Source organism: Sorex fumeus, unplaced genomic scaffold (assembly GCF_029834395.1).
Source record: "Sorex fumeus unplaced genomic scaffold, SorFum_2.1 ptg000072l, whole genome shotgun sequence".
Taxonomy (NCBI): Eukaryota; Metazoa; Chordata; class Mammalia; order Eulipotyphla; family Soricidae; genus Sorex; species Sorex fumeus.
This window is the reverse complement of record NW_026606129.1, coordinates 37,778,276-37,796,097: the sequence shown is the minus strand read 5'-3', so window position 1 is coordinate 37,796,097 and position 17,822 is coordinate 37,778,276. Positions and strand designations below refer to the sequence as shown.

The window sequence follows — 17,822 nt, the reverse complement described above, 5'->3', positions numbered from 1 at the left end:
CAAACCAATATAAATTTAAAAAATTAACAAATAATTTGATAAAATAGACATTCCTCTTTTTTATTTTTTTTTGCTTTTTTTTGGGGGGGAGGGTCACACCCGGCGATGCACAGGGGTTACTCCTGGTTCTGCACTCAGAAGTTACTCCTGGCGGTGCTCAGGGGACCATATAGGATGCTGGAAATCGAACCTGGGTCAGTCGCATACAAGGCAAACGCCCTACCCACTGTGCTATCTCTCCAGTCCCTCTTTTTCAATTTTTTAAAATAAAGCTATTTGAATTTCAAAGTTTCAATTCCTGTCTAAGTTCCTCAGTTAGAAAAAGCACATTCCTGGAATTCTAGTTGATAGACTCTCTTTAGCCCTTTTCATAAAATAGTGAGTCTCCTATACATATATATATATTTTTTTAAATTTAGATTTTTATTAGTGAAACACCATGAGGTACAGTTAAAAATATGGAATCCTTCACGAATGTGCGTGTCATCCTTGCACAGGGGTCATGCTAATGTTCTCTGTATCGTTCCAATTTTAGTATATGTGCTGCCAAAGTGAGCACGTCTGCAATATATTTTTCAGGATTTTTCATCATGCTCTGAAGTTTATTACTTAGTTATAAATTAAGATTCTCTGAAAGGTTCATCTTTGGAAGTAGAAAATGTGTGAAATTCTAGGCATGAGGTCTCACTTTTAATGAAAAACCCTACTTATATAAATGTAACAGTCCATAATTATTTACACCTTTTTGATTCTTTTCAATTTGACCAAGTTAAAAAAGAGAGTAAGGTTTTCATTGCTTACTTGTGTTGTGTTGTGTTGTGAGGGGGGAATGCTATAAAACTCAGCATTATTTGAATCAAACAACTGCAAGTAGTCATAAAACGTGGAGCATGTTGAAAAGCTATTGCTTCATGCTGAAGATATTAATAAAACAGCTTTATCAATGGGCATGAATCAAGAACTTTTATTAGGAACTATTATCACATTCTATTAAAATGTTTTAATAAGCAGACAACTGACAAAATATGTGTACTCTTTTGCCATAGAATGCACTCATTTCGGGCTTGTTCTTCATAGAATTCTTTTGCTGTAATGTTTCATAGAGTTCACACACCCAAATATAGGATTAATTGTTATTCCTTTTGTTATCTATTTTTAGTTTTTGAATCTTTTGGACAAATCCAGTGTTTTTCAGTGCTCTTTTACGGTTCTGGCATGCTGTAGGACCATATGGGGTGTCAGTATTGAACCTGTGCAAAGCAAGTACCCTACTGCTACACTATCCCTCAGGCCTCATTGTTCTTCCTTTTAAACACAAGGAGAATCTGCTGGTATGGAAAATGTATTAATATGGCATACTTAAAACAAGCATTATTAAAATGTGGGGCAATTTTTTTTGATGAGTTAGGATGGTAGTAAGTAGTAATCAAGCCAATTTATCTATAGTTCTCAGGAAACTTTAAAGTGATACATAAAATATATCTGATATTAAAAAATAGCTCAAAGGATGGTAATGCATGAAGACCCAGATCCAATCCCTCAACACCATCAGGACTAGCTGCTAAGCAACAACATCTGGGTATGGCTCCATAAACCAACATACAAAAAATATCTGATATGTCCTCTAGAAATAAAAACAGTATGAATATCTAATTCTACTCACTGAGTTTCCAGATAGTTTTTATCCTTATTAGTGGTTTTGCTTAGCTGTTTAAGAAAATAATTGTAATAGGTGGTTAGGAAATTACACCTCCAATTTCAGCTGTGTGATTGCAGATACTTTTCGAAATCAATCTTTAATTAGCCACTGATTATTTCAAAATTCTCTAGGTGGACACAGCAAGCAACAGTTTTAAATAAACATGGAAATTGAAACTCTCTGATGTGTGAATAACAAAACTGTAGTTTCCAGCTGCACAGCCCCCAAACCAAAATTGTTATGACTGATTTTAAAGACGTCTTGGCTTTTCTTGGTGTTTGATAACTGCCAACAGCTAGCCCACACAACGTACCCCCAGGAGTTAAAGAGAAATTAGCTGAGATTCAGCATTGTCACTATATTTCAGAGTAGTGAGACCTTTCCAAATTCCTTTCCCACTCAAAGTCTAATTTATGTTAGAACAACTTACAGAAACCTCCCAAACTACAGAATTCCTCCTGAACTGTTTATTCCTGCTCTCCTATGTACTATTTGGAGATATGCCTGTGTCTTCCATATTTCACAAGCTACACCATAATACTGCTCCTTCTCATCTTTCTTTTTTACTCTAGGAACCAATTCTCATGAATTTTCTTCCTTTTCCACCCCAATACCAAGGCCTGTGGTGGGCAGGGCAGGCCTCTACTTTTGTGGTGAGTAGTATGGACTGTAGATTCATATTGCCAAGTATAAAACCAAACTATCTTATGTATTTACTGAATTTCTCTATGTATCAGCTAATTTCAAAAATTATAATAATAATACTTCTGGTTCTTAGGGTATTTACAAAAAATAATTGAATACAAAGTATATATGAGAATATTTACTAGATATTTTATTATCATTTGATAAAGGAGATTTGTTTTAATATGGTACAAACAATAGTAATTAGGAATTACTTCTTTCTAAAATTTATTAATCCAATATCTATTACACTATTGTCTAAATATTGAAGAAATTTGTTCTCTAAAATTCCTAAGTGCTACAAGTGAGTTTACATATATTCTATTAATATTTCTCATATTTTTATATTGTTAAAGAGTTTGTACCAATTTATCACAATAACCAGAATTTAAGATATATAAGCATTTTAGATACAGTTCAAACTATGTTTATGTCCACTCTATAGAAGTTTATCTATAATGTTTCAAGGATATATTCTTCAATCTTTTCACTAGGGGATTATAAGTATCTGAAAATAAATGCTAAGTTCTTCAACTTTGCTAATATCTGTCTCCAGTGAATTGGGTATCAATTATTCTTATGAACTTTTCAAATTAAATTGTTGAAAAGATCAGTGAAGTAGAACTGACTACTGGAAACATTATATGTAATGAGAACATATAACTGAAAATATGCAATCTAAAATGAATTCTTTCTAGGGGTATGGTGCCGCCAGCAGGTCAATCTGTACCTGTGAGGCGAGTGCATCAGCAGCCTGATGGCACCTTCAGACCTCCAGATACCCCAAAATCACTGCTGTGCCTTTGGCCAGACCCCAAAATTTGGGGCAAAGTTTACCAAGAAAGTAAACAGCTAAAAGTTAGGTATATGGGAAACACACCCACAAACCACCTCCAGCTCAGCTATATAATTGGAGGCATGGCTTCTCTGGTTCCTGATTGAACTGCTTAATGGCCATGATCCCAGAGACTCCGAAACAAATCTCGAAACCCAGTGGCTTTTGGCAGAAATGCATCCGATCCATGAAGTAGGTTACCAGTGCTGGGCCAACCCAAGTGGGAATAGGTTTCATGCCTTGGCCTATACCCCTGGTGGCTCGGTGACCTTCATCCTCCAGAGGCCATTGGACAGTCAGGTTTGGGTCAGCAGTGATGAGACATTTTGGGCCTCACTGGATGGGGGTGGAACCGGTCCTCTCCTCCCCACCCAAAGGAAACCCCAAATCATTGCCCACGAACGGCCTCTCTGGCTCTTGATCAAGCTGGTTAACAGCCATGATCCCAGATACTCAGAAACAAATCTTGAAACCCAGCGGCTTTTGGCAGAAATGCGTCTGATCACTGCAGTAGGTTACCGGTGCTGGGCCAACCCAGGTGGGAATAGGTTTCGTGCCCTGGCATGTTCCCCGTGGCGGCCCGGTGGCTGCCATCCTCCAGAGGCCACTGGACAGTCAGGTTTGGGCCCACAGTGACGAGACACGCGGGGCTTCATGGGATGGGGGTGGAGCTGGTCCTGTCCTCCCCACTCCAATGAGACCCAAAGTCATTGCTCACGAACGGCCTTTCTGGCTCCTGATCAAGGTGCTTAATGACCATGATCCCAGAGACTCAGGAGCAAACCTTGGAACACAGCAGGTTTTGGCAGAAATCCCTCCAGATTTAAGTGTTAAAATTTTGGAATTTCAAAATCGCGTGGCCACAACTGCAGTCATGCGACATCATATGTTATAACCAGCAATAGAAAACAAATTGTCTACTGTTACCTTTTCAGCAGATCTGAGTGTTGGGGTAAAATCTCAAATAAAAATGGTGGGTCTGGTGTCAAAATATTGAATGTGATCAAAGTAGAGAGAGAGTAATGTGGAAATCATCTCCCCCACAGGTAGGGGGAGGGTGTGGGGTGGGGGTATCCTGGGGTTGTGGGGGGTGGATAATGGTTACTGGTGAAGGTATGGGTGTTTCATTGTATGACCGAGACTTAGACCCAAAAGCTTTGTAACTGCTCTCATGGTGATTCAATAAATAAAATTATAAAAAATGAAAAAAAAGTAAGGGGGAGTTCATGCCCAATTCAATCAGCTAATCAGTGGCTGAATAAATAGCAGTACTCCTACATTAAAAAAAATAAATAAAATGAATTCTTTCTGAGAATTCTAATTATGTAGACTTGTCCAGAGTTCTTTGTTCTTAGATAATCTATACTGAGAATGTGAATATCTGTTCTGTAACATGAATGTGTTAAAGTGCAATTGTAATAGCATACAAATATAAATGAGAGCTGTTGATTTTTATATTTCAATGTAATTTTAGTTGATACAGGATGTAGATTATCAACAAGACTCAAACAATGAAGCAACCATTTTTAGTGATATAAAGATATTTCAAGACCATTTCCTATAACAGATACTTACAAAACCAGATATAATAGGACATACTACTAGAATTAAGAGATTGGCAGCTCTCTGCTTCACAAAGATTTATGTAGAGGCAAGGAGACAAACATAATTGAGCAAAATAGTCAATTAATTTCTGTTAAAGAAGTTAGGTAATATTTATCAAGTGTTTACTTGACCAAGTATAAAAGGCCTGGTAGAATTTATAATTTGGATGCAAATACAATAAAAATTCAGTCAGTTGTTTCAGGAATTAGTCATTTAATGTAGGATATAGAAGTGAAAATAGGTGACAGCTGTCAACCTCAGATTGCTGTAGTCTGAGCTTCTGAATATCTTGAAAACCTAAGTAATTGGATAAGTCCTACAGTAGTATTATCATAAGTTATGTGAGTTTTTCTTCTTCCTACTTTGCAATATATACCTACAGTAAGGTTCTAAGCTCCAAAGCTTTACAGATTCCGAAAATGTAGCTCAACTGTCCAAAAGAAGAAAAAAGGAGAGATCTAGGAGTACTAGAATTAGGTATTTGTCTTTAAACTGGCACATCTGGATTCAATCTCAAGTATCATGTATGGTTCCTGAGCACCGCCAGAAATGATTGCTGAGGTGTGCAGAGCCAGGAGTAAACTTTGGGCACTGCTAGATGTGAGAAAATGGAAGGAAAAATAAAGAGGAAGGGGAAAATAAAAGGAAAGGGGAAGAAAAAAGAGGAACGAAGGAAGGAAGGAAGGAAATAAGGAAGGAAGGAAGGAAGGAAGGAAGGAAGGAAGGAAGGAAGGAAGGAAGGAAGGAAGGAAAAGAGAGAGGGAGGGAAAAGGCAGGCATTTTCTTTATGGAAATCCTTCTAAGTACAACAGTCTTGTTAAATGGAATCCCACTAAATCTTGTGACAAAACCATAGGTAGTTATGAATCCCGTTTTAAAATGAGAAAACCAAATTAATATTCACATGTCACTGTCACTGTCACTGTCCTCCCATTGTTCATTGATTTCCTCGAGTGGGCCCAGTAACGTCTCCATTGGAGACTTTGTTGTTACTGTGTTTGGCATATCGAATACATCACGGGTAGCTTGCCAGGCTCTGCTGTGTGGGCATGATACTCTTGGTAGCTTGCCAGGCTCTCCAAGAGGGATGAAGGAATCGAACTTGGGTCGGCCATGTTGGCTGCATGCAAGGCAAATGCCATACCGCTGTGCTGTCACTCCAGCCCAATATTCACATGATTATAATAATTTTCCAAGGCCACAAAAGCTGGTGAGTGGAAGATTCAGGATTTAAAATTGGAATTATCTGTACACAGAAGCTTATTTCCATTTTTTCTAAATTTATATTGTTAAATTACTTTAATTACACATAATAAGAAAGTGTACACAAGTATATGTTATATCCACTTAATAGAAAAGTGTATACAATGGCAAGCAGAGAGATAAGGATTCCTATTCCACATCCTCCTGTAGCCTCTTATACTGAGGCCTCCCTTTTTAATAGGGCACAATGCAGATTTCAGCCCAGAACCTCCCCATATTTAATGGACATATGGAATGTTAAATCAAAAACTCAAAAGGAGGTATTTTCACACTTGAATGTAGCAGAGAAGCTCCTCATTCAAGGAAAAGGCTGTGTTTTTGTTTCAACAGATGATAACCCTACTCAGAAACTTTGGGTCCTGTTATGTCTTATCAGGAGTTGAATTCATCCACCTGATTAGGTTCACACCATAGAAGTCTCACAACCCTCCAGATTCCAGCCCCAAGCCATCACCAAACTGATTTCAGTTGGAAGTCACAAGGAAAGAAGAGGAATCCGCATCAGAGGACCTGCAGCAAAGGCCTCTTGCTCCTTTAATATATCATGAGATCACATTAAGTACATTTTCTTATACCCTTTTTTTTTCAGTTTATGGATTGGACAATGCCAGGATTCCATATTTTGAATTAACAATTCTTTACTGTAACCCTTCTCTTGGAATTCACAGGTGCCTCAGTTCCTGAGGGATAAAGGAATGACTTTTAATAGGAACACCTTTTTAATTCTCTCTAGGATATCTGTATTGGAGATTCCCTCTGTCTCTTTCTCTACCCCCAGGCATAGAGATGAAACCCCGATGGTCAAAGTCTCTGCCAACTTTAAAAAACTGTTTTTTCTCAAATATAAGCTAGGCTACACATCTATGACTGCCAATGAAACTGACCAGAGAATGACTGCATTTCCCTGCTGAAGTGCTCCTGTTCCAGGACTCCCTGCCTGATCTAGTGCTTCCTGAAATTTATCTGAATTTATAAATTTATCTTAATAGCTGCTCCCCTGAGACTCATTGCTGTGACCACTACTGCTTCTGTTGCAGGAACAACTCTTCAAATTTTGATCCAGACACCTCATTTCTTTGAAACATGACTAAATGACTCCTCAATGGTGACTCTCTTCACCCCTGGACAGTGCAGGACAATTGGACGCTTTACAAGAAGCACTGCTCCAGGTCCAGGGTCGGACTGAAATTTTAGTACAACTAATAAGATTATATTTTGATTTGGAATTGTTACTTTATTTCAAATTTTGTGTTTTAGTAAAATCAAAAGGGGGACATGTAGGAAAACATTGGTTTGTTCTTTCTGCCTCGCCACAGGGAGCTTAGGTTTATTGGGTTACTCCACCACAGTGCTCCCATTCCTCTGTGTTTGTTTGTAACTTCTGTCTTTGTGCTCTGATAACTTATAAATATTGCTTTTCTCTTCCCCTTAAGTCCTTTGCATAGTTAATTCAGAGCAATGTCCATTTTGTATAGACACAGGAAGACAGTTAATGCTATGCTTTTGTAACTTGGGAGTTAACTGACTCTGAATGATATTCACCACTGGGTATCTGTTCTCTCGACTTAAGCCTCGATTGCCCTTACTTCCTAACACTTCCTAAAGCAGGGTCCTGATGAGGGACTCTATGGACCCAGGGCAAGCAATGAGCTATCCTGCCATCAAAATGGGCCTGGTCAATGTGCCATATTACTTAACTATAAGTTAAGAGCATAGGCATGGACAAATTCTGTCATGATCCAAAAAGCATAATCAGATAGGACCCTGTTAGAGTTAGGAAAGATTAATGGGCTGGGGCGATAGCACAGTGGGTAGGGCATTTGCCTTGCACACAGCCAATTTGGCCGACCCGAGTTTGATTCATCTGCCCCTCTCGGAGAGCCCAGCAAGCTACCGAGAGTGTCTCGCCTGCATGGCAAAGCCTGGCAAGCTACCTGTGGTGTATTTTATGCCAAACACAGTAACAACAAAAGTCTCACACTGGAGACATTACTGGGCCCGCTCGAGAAAATCAATGAACAATGGGAGGATAGTGAGAATGAATCTGGCTTGAGCACTGTAGATTATAGACAGATGTCCCCAGGAGAGCCACCCTACAAGCTTAATGAATCTCTTACTGTGTTCATACAAAATAACTAATATTAAAAAGTAGAATTAAGATGTTAATTACAATGTTAATTAAGTTATTGGACTAAGGATATGAGAAACACTCCTAGGTGGCATTTCTGCCCTTGAGCCTGATGGGTGACCAGGTAGGGCCTTTGATATGTTGATTGTGCTAACCAGACAAGTGGTGTGGTGGCTACCCCCAATGTAGGGGAGAGGAAAAGAGATGAGAGAGAGACCAGGGCAGCAAGATGGAGCATGGAGAGACGACCATGGAGGACAGGGGGAGATGAATGTAGGGGAAGAATGCAGGAGCAGGCATGTGGAAAGACGAGAGACCAGGCTGCAAGATGGAGTGTGGAGAGATGAGCAGGAGAGACAGGAGGAGACAGGAATGAGGGGCAGTGTGAGACTAAAATGGGGATCTTAGTGAGACTGGAACAGGCATGTCAGAGAATGGAATAAACAGCAACTGATCATCAACCAGCCTGGTGGCCTCGTTTCTTCCTTTGTCTGCCTGTTGCATGGGCAGCTCCGGGTGGGGGAGCGGCCCGAGTTCACCAAATGCGGCATCAAGAGGGATGGGTACTCGATCATTGTATAATTGAAACCCAAGCACAAAAATTTGTAAATCTACAACTGTACCTCATGGTGTTTCACTGTCACTGTCACTCTGTCACTGTCCTCCTGTTGTTCATAATTTTTCTCGAGAGGGCCCAATAACATCTCCATCATGAGACTTTGTTGTTACTGTGTTTGGCAAATTGTATATGTCACGGGTAGCTTGCCAGGCTTTGCCGTGCGGGCAAGATACTCTCGGTAGCTTGCCGGGCTCTCTGAGAGGCAGAGGAATCGAACTCGTGTCGGCCATGTTGGCTGCAAGGCAAACGTCCTACCCGCTGTGTAATAAAAATAAATAAATAAATAAATAAATAAATATAAAGTATTGCTACCAATAAAAAAAACTATGCCAAATTAAAGGACCATGGTAAATAAATCGTTAACATTAAAAAAAAAAAGATGAAGAGCCACCTGGGCTTTTCCTAGCTGCCCGGAGATTACACAAGTATATATTATACCCACCTCCTGTGGCTGCCACCATGTTCACTTGCTCCACCTACTCTACCTATTCATGACTATCCAAGGAGATGCCAACCAAGCAGCTAAAATTCATGGACACACTGGTCATCACAACTGAAAACTCTGGGGCGCTCTCAGGACACAGGCAAGCTGGGTATCCTCCCTGCTGAAACCCAGCAGTCACACGCACACTCCACTGATGCAGTCACACCAAGGGTTCAACTCCACCACTTCACTAATATTCTAATATTCTCCATAGAGACACCAAACTGTGAATAATTTCAGGTACCCAGTGCTCAGGCAGAGAAACATGCTCTCTTCTTCAAGTATGGGTTGGCAGCCTTCTCCCTCTCCCTGTACTTCCAAAATTCATGGCAGCCACACCCACCTCCCATATATGCCACCAAGTCGACTTATTGACTCAGAGTATAGATTCTGAAATCTCAGGACCCTGCAACATCTCTTAATTCCTCAATATTAAAATTCCAGTAGGAGCACACCAAACTTGGTGGGAAAGTAACTAAACTCAACAAATATAAACAATAACACAGAAAGCTCAACTTGCAGAAACAGCTTAGTAAATTCTTAGATAAGGACTTAACAACTCTGTGATGAGATATAACAATTTTTACATAAAAATAAATTTTTAATCGTTATCAATTTTAGTATTGGAACATTGTTATCTATTCAGTTTCAACAACAGTTGTGGCTTTTGTCTACATTGTAGCACTGTCCTCCTGTTGTTCATCGATTTGCTCGAGCGGACCCAATAACGTCTCTATTGTGAGACTTCTTGTTACTGTGTTTGGCATATTGAATATGTCATGGGTAACTCGCCAGGCTTTGCCATGTGGGCAAGACACACTCAGTAGCTTGTCAGGCTCTCCGAGAGGAGTGTCCTGCCCTGTCCCATCCTCCCGTTATTCATTGATTTGCTCGAGCAGGCCCAGTAACGTCTCCATTGGAGACATTGTTGTTACTGTGTTTGGCATATCGAATACATCACGGGTAGCTTGTCAGGCTCTACCTTGCGGGCGAGATACTCTCGGTAGCTTGCCAGACTCTCCGAGAGGAGCGGAGGAATCGAACTCGGGTGGGCCATGTTGACTGGGTGCAAGGCAAACACCCTACCTGCTGTGTTATTGCACCAGCTCTGAGAGGGGTGGAGGAATTGAATTCAGGTCGGCCAAGTTGGCTGTGTGCAAGGCAAATGCCCTACTACTATGCTATTGCTCCAGCCCATTAAATATTTAAAATTTTAAAAATAAAAATAAATGTATATCATAAAGGACTATTCAAAAGATGAATACTCATTGAATACTCATTTGTAACCACAATCTACATCAACAGAATATATCCAAAATTCTAGAAGATACTTTATATGTGTCCTCTTTCTCCTCTTCCCTCCCTCCATCTCTCTCTCTCTCTCTCTCTCTCTCTCTCACACACACACACACACACACACACACACACACATACACACACAGGAAAATATATTTGTGACTGATTATTTCACCTGATTGTAAAATTTATCAATGCTGTTAGATGGATCTTTTGTTCATTCAATTCCACTGCTGTAGAATATTCCAATGTGCAGATGTACCAAGTTGATTTGTCAATTATATTATTGATAGTTATATGGGATACTCCCATTGTTTAGTTACTAAAATCACATTGTTCTACTCAATTATGAATTTATCCCTTAATGTATATGGAAATACATGATCCTGCCATTGCACTACCATTGGGTTTAATGTATGTGTGAATTGTTTGTCACTTTAGCACCTTCCCCCACACATGAAGAAATCCAAAAGAAGCTCTTTTATTTAATCTCTTAAAAACACACACTATATTGATGAAAACATATTCACTAAATCTCTTAGTTTTTCATGTACTCTACAAAAGCTTTCAGGAAGCACTATAATGTCTTATATTTTTCTCCTTGCAATTAAGCTTGAGGGTTTTATTCCAGTATATAATTATATGAAAATTGTTTTGTGAAAATTTATAGGCTTTTCTAACCATTACTTTTTATCACCAAATATGTAAAACTGAAAAGAATCTGTATCCACTTTTACTTCTTTTCTCTTCAAATGTGTTGTCATGGTGGGTCATGTGTGTAGACATAAATAACCTGACAATTAAAAAACTGTTCTATTATCAAGAAAAGTGTAAGCTAAAACTAAACTTTTCATTCATTCCCGTTTGTTTGTTTGTTTTTGGGATTCATTAGGAAGTGCTTGAGGCTCTGCACTCAGGAATCACTGCTTGTGACTTAGGGATCTAACTGTGCCAGGGATCTACCCAGGTCAGCTGCATGTAAGACAAGTGCCTTATCTGCTGTACTATCACTCCAGCTCTATAGTAAAATGTCCTTAACACTATCTCATTATCAACAGTTATTGTAATTCCATATTTTAGTATTACTGCAAATAATAGTAATACCAAGAAAGCAATTTCACTTATAAAGAATCTGAAGCTTTTCTCTTGAATTGAACTTAAAGCAAAATGACTACATCCTACAGTGCAAATAACGTGCTTCTGTGAGAACTAATTGAGCAAATCACCAGCGAATTGCATAAGATCAAATATTATTGATTACTAGTTAGCCATGTAGCAGAATCAATTTCTTCTTCATTATCTGGAAAAACTAGAAGATATAACAGTTGCATTGCTGAAGATATTCATTGTAAGAGTTGCACAAGACAGGAATACTCTATCTGGGCTTGCACGAGAATTCTGAACTTGCAAACAATTTGTATGGCTTAATTTCTGAATTGAAGCAACCATATGTACAATAGCAGCCTCTAATGCAAACAATTTATCTGTTTATAACTTCTTGAATTGGAATTCTCAAAATAGTATTTTATAAAACACTCTAAGAAGAAAAATGTTCAAGGACACATAAACCTATAAAATTTTGTGGACATATGCTCCTCTCCCACAATCAAACTTTTAACATTAGAAATACAGACATTCTTGAATTAAAGCAGCCTGTTCATAACTATGTTTGGCTGTTATAGAGAGATATTCATTTGTGCCAGATGGTACACCTCAGCAAAATGCTAGTATTCTCCCCTCTTCTTTGCCACCCTTTGTTCATTCAAAGGAGGACTAGGATTTTTTTTTTTTGTTTTGTTGTTATGGACCCAGAGAAGCAGTACTGTACAACAAAAGTAAAATGTGAATCTTGGTAGAGGGACAGAAAGTTGAAAATCTTACAACTTTGATGAATAATCAATGATATTTTGCTTGTTTGTTTTGCTTTATACCACACACAGAGATGCTCAGGATTTACTCCTGGCTCAGTGCTCAGGGATCTCTCCTTATGGTATATAGATAGATAGATACATCGTATATAGATAGATAGATAGGTAGATAGATAGATATAGATATATACACATATATGTAGAAATACACTTATATAAATACATATACACAAAATATCACTGACATATATTAGTGTATTATATATGCAAATATATGCATATGCACATATATTTCAATCTCAGGTACTTCCTCCCTTTAATAATTGTATTTGTTATATTTTACTACTTGTTTCACTGGATTATACTCTCTGTTCTATGGTACCCCTTCATTCTTTTTAATTTACATACAAGATATTTTGTACTAATTTTTATGCATGTATCTTTAAAATATATAGTTCTATTTTGAATATATAATGTGGTAATTTCATATACATGTTACTGCACCATAAAATTCTCCTTCATCAAAATTTTATTTTAAAAATACCACAAAGCCTTTCTTGCAAATTCTTTTGGTGGATTAAAAATATTCCACAGATACATGTACCATATTTTATATCTCAATTACCTTAGGTCGCCACCAATTCCCCCACTATCAGAGGCAACAATACATTGAGGAAAACCTTCATACATATTCCACACTGAGGTGCATTTATGATCATAGAGCATGGGAGAACTTAATATTCCTGAGTACTCACAAAGTCACAGAGGGAAAAAATATCTTACTTCCACTAGGCTATCCATATGTAATTAACTGAGATTTTCGTAGGTACCAATTTGATATATGTTCTACAATTATACAGACATACATATATATAGACATACATATGTTCATATGTATATGTGTTTGTATACACATATACATTCATATGTATATGTGTTTGTATACACATATACATCACAAGATCACAAGCAACCTCTTGTTCGTCGATTTCCTCAAGCAGGCACCAGTAACATCTCCTTCATCCTAGCCCTGAGATTTTAAAAGAGCCATTTCAATGCTCTTTCAGGATTAGGAGAATGAGACCCATCATTGTTACTGGTATTTGGCATATTGAGTACGACATGGACAACATGGGAAGTTTGCCAGACTCTACCGTGTGGGCAGGATACTTTTGGTAGCCTGCCAGGTTCTCCAAAAGGAAAAAATAAGATAATAAGATGTCGCTTCCGGGAGCTGGGTTTTATAGTCTCTGCGTCTTGGCCGTTGATGGGACCAAGCTGGTGCTGGCAGCAGCTGATGGGTATGACGCCTACGTACTGGAAGATGGGGGGTCTGGTTGGAGAAGGCCCAGTCCCAATCTGAGTAGGCTTGGAGACCTCAGCCTTGGGGCCCGCATGCTTGGGTTCCTCTGCCAGTTCTTTCATGCATGAGGCCCGTCCGGACATGTGGAGAGTGAGTGGTTCCAGCATGGCCGTGGCTGACTCCGGAGGTCCTCATATGACACATATACATATATAAATATAAATATATTACTTTGGGGGGAACACACCCTACTGTGTTCAGGGCTTACTCCTGACTCTGTGCTTAGGAATCACTCCTGGCAGATCTTGGAGGAACCATATGCAATGCCAAGGATCAAACCTGGGTGAGCTATCCACAGACTTACCCAGCTGTACTATTTCTCAGCCCTTATTTAATATGCTTTCTCTAATTAATAATAGACATAGTGGTGCTGTAATTATGGTATAGTGGGTAAGGTGTTTGTCTAGTACACATTTAACTCATTTGCATTCACTTTCTCTTGGTTTTATTGCATGACTGATAATAATAACAACAAAATTGTCAATTTATCAATATTAAAACAGACACACTCAATGATTTATAGGATCTGGATATCTGTTGAAGGTTTAGATATGTAACTTTTACAAACTTAGAAGTTTGACTTATACTTCCAGTTTTCTAACAATCCTTCTATTACCAATGCTAAATATATTTTCCAAGTCATTTCTTTCTTTTGGTATGTGTTAAAATACACAATCTAGTTCCTTGCAATTTAAGTATTCCTGTGTACCAAAACATAGTCTATTCTAGTTTATAATGTTAACTTAATGAATTTTGGATTGGTCATACATTTTGTTTAGAATTTCTAGGCATTAGAGAGATAATACAGTGGGTCAGGTGCTACGATGGACATAGCCAAACATACTTGGTCCCCAAATCATTGCATATGGTTATCCAATCACCTCCAGGTGATCCTTGAGCAGAGCTATATATAAACCCTGAGCACAGCTATATATGGTCCAGCTATCCCCCAATAATAACTAAATGGAATTTCTGGATTTATGTTTATAAGAAAAATTATTGTGCTTTTTTCTGTGGTTTATTGCCTCTTGAAATTTATTTTTTTCCAAAATAAGAAAAAAATGTTTCTCTCTTCTAGAATAGAAAAAAATCTAGAATAATTTTTAGAATAGAATAAAAATCTAGAATTTCTATGACATAGATCTTATAATTATTAGATATTTGTTATAAAAATATCCTGAAAAATCTATGAAATATACAACATTTTATGTGTATGTGTGAAAAAGGTGAAAATAGTTCACTATTTGAAGATTTAATTGTCTGGGTTGGTGAGGTGGTTCATAGGACTGGAGTAGATGCTTTTCAACAGAAAGCCCAGGTTAAGTTCCTATCGATTAGTATATTTTATTAGTATATGTAGTTATTTATAGTGATATTTTTCTATTTTAAATATCTTCACTTCAATTTATATTTCCTCCACTTTTATGTTTCTCCAGTCTTTTAAAGTCATATGCATAGGGCTGGCGTGATAGCACAGCAGGTAGGGTGTTTGCCCTTGCACGTGGCCAACTCGGGTTGGATTCCTCCGTTCCTCTCAGAGAGCCTGGCAAGCTACTGAGAGTATCCGCCTGCACAAAAAACCCTGGCATGCTCCCTGTGGCATATTTAATATGCCAAAAGCAGTAACAAGTCTCATAATGGAGACTGATGGAGCAAATTGATGAACAATGGGAGGACAGTGCTACAGTGCTATGCATAGAGTAGATATTATTAAAGAACCAATATACAGTACTGAATATTATCTTCTTTAATTCAACAGTTTACCTCTTTGTCTAAAAATCACTGTATCACTGAGTCACTGTCATCCCTTGTTCATCAATTTGCTCGAGTGGGTGCCAGTAAAATCTCCATTCATCCTGGCCCTGAGATTTTAGCAGCCTCTCCTTACTTCTCTTTCCCAATGCTGCCATCTTGGAGGCTCTTTCAGGGTCAGGGGAATGAGACCTGTTATTGTTACGGTTTTTGGCATATCGAATACGCCACGAGTAGCTTGCCAGGCTCTGCTGTTCAGGCGGGATACTCTAGGCAGCTTGCCAGACTCTCTGAGAAGCATATATATGTATTTCCCTCTATGATTTGTTGCCTACTGTCTGAATCCCATCAAATATTGTATGGTAATTATAGAAAATGGGAAGGGAGTGTCTGGATTCTATTTCAGTCTACTGACCCAAAATTTATACAGTTATATTTATCTGTACTTTTTTCTCTTTTATGTACTTTTAATTTTAAATGTTTATAGATGTGCTTTCAGGGATCATTTTATATCGTCTACATCTTTCTATCTTTTGGTCAGATAGTTAATACATTTGCATTTATTAGTTCTGATAAATTTATAAGTACTTTACACTAGTTTATTTTTACTCATAGGATTTTTCTTGAGTAGTTATTTTTACCTGCCTTTTTGACTTCATAACTAAATTAATTCTTATTATAAATATTCAGAGCCCAAACTTAAATTTTTATTATATAAAGATTTTTAATGCTCATATTTCCTCCCAAATAGAATTAGAACTTTAGTATAAATGTTTCCAGTCATTCTGATATCATAATTCACTGAGAATTATTATAGGCATTCTCAGGTAAATGAATGAAGCTGCCCTTGATTAATAAGAGATACTGGGTTACATCAATCCTGGCCACCTCTTAAGAGCAGAGAAATAATTATTTCACATGTGTGAAAAAGTTACATACTCTCTTGACTTTAATAATTTAGTTGGTTAAATTTGGCCCTTCAGGTATACTGGTGCACCCTGCTACCATTTTAGCACACTCTCACTTCCATTTACTTCATCTCAACCATTGTTGTGGGGTTTATTGGTGTCATCAGAAATTCTGCTGGTCTAATGGAACAGGGTTGAATATACTGACATCTCCTGTCAAACATAATGATCATTTAATCTTTGATAAGGGAGCAAGAAATGTAAAGGGGAGTAAGGAAAGCCTCTTTAACAAATTGTGCTGGCAAAACTGGACAGCTACATGCAAAAAAATGGGCTCAGATCTCTGCTTAACACCATGCACAAAAAATCAAAATGGATTAAAGACCTCAACATCAGACCGGAATCCATAAGGTACTTGAAGACAAAGTTGGCAAAACCCTCCATGACACTGAAGCTAATGGTATCTTCAAAGATGTCATGCCACTGGCCAAGAGAGTGAAAACAGAGATAGACAAATAGGTCTATCTTTAGCAACCAGTGCTGGCGCGGATGAGGCAAGAACAGGAACCTCCTTCACTGCCGACTGGTTCAGCCCTTTTGGAAAACAGTATGGACGATTCTCAAAAAATTAGAAGTTGAGCTCCCATTTGTCCCAGCAATACCACTCCTGGGAATATATCCCAGAGAGGCAAAAAAGTATAGTTGAAGTGACATCTGCACTTGTTTGTTCATTGCAGCACTCTTTACAATAGTCAGAATCTGGAAAAAAAAACTGAGTGCTGGAGAACAGATGACTGTTTAAAGAAACTTTGGTACATATACAATGGAGTACTATGTAGCTGTTAGAAAAGATGAAGTCATGAAATTTACATATAAGTGGCACTATATGGAAAGTATCATGCTAAGCAAAATGAGTCAGAAAGAGAGGAATAGACATAGAAAGATTGTATTCATCTGGGGAACATAAAGTAACAAAATAGGAGACTAACACCAAAGAATAGCCTAGATAAGTACCAGGAGATTCACTCCATGGCTTGGAGGCCAGCCACACATGCTAGGGGAAAAGGCAGCTCAGATAGAGAAGGGAGCACCAAACAAAGGATGTTGGGAGGATCCTCCCAGGATGGGAGAAGAATGCTGAAAGTAGACTATAGAACGAACATGATTGCCACTCAATGCCTCTTTTGAAAACCATAGACAGCACCCAAAAGAAGAGAGAGAACAAATGGGAATGCCCTGCCACTGAGTCAGGGTGGGTTGGGGGGGGGGGGGGTTGGGGCGTGGGAGGGATACTGGGATCTGTGGTGGTGGAAAATGG

The 17,822-nt window shown here is 38.3% G+C and overlaps 1 non-coding gene across 1 annotated transcript; it reads right to left on the bottom strand.

Annotated features, from left to right (window-relative positions):
• Positions 1-452: 452 nt before the first annotated feature.
• LOC130038031 (U6 spliceosomal RNA) lies at positions 453-559 on the bottom strand. The gene has a single exon (XR_008794585.1). It is a non-coding gene; the product is annotated as a U6 spliceosomal RNA (small nuclear RNA).
• Positions 560-17,822: the final 17,263 nt, after the last annotated feature.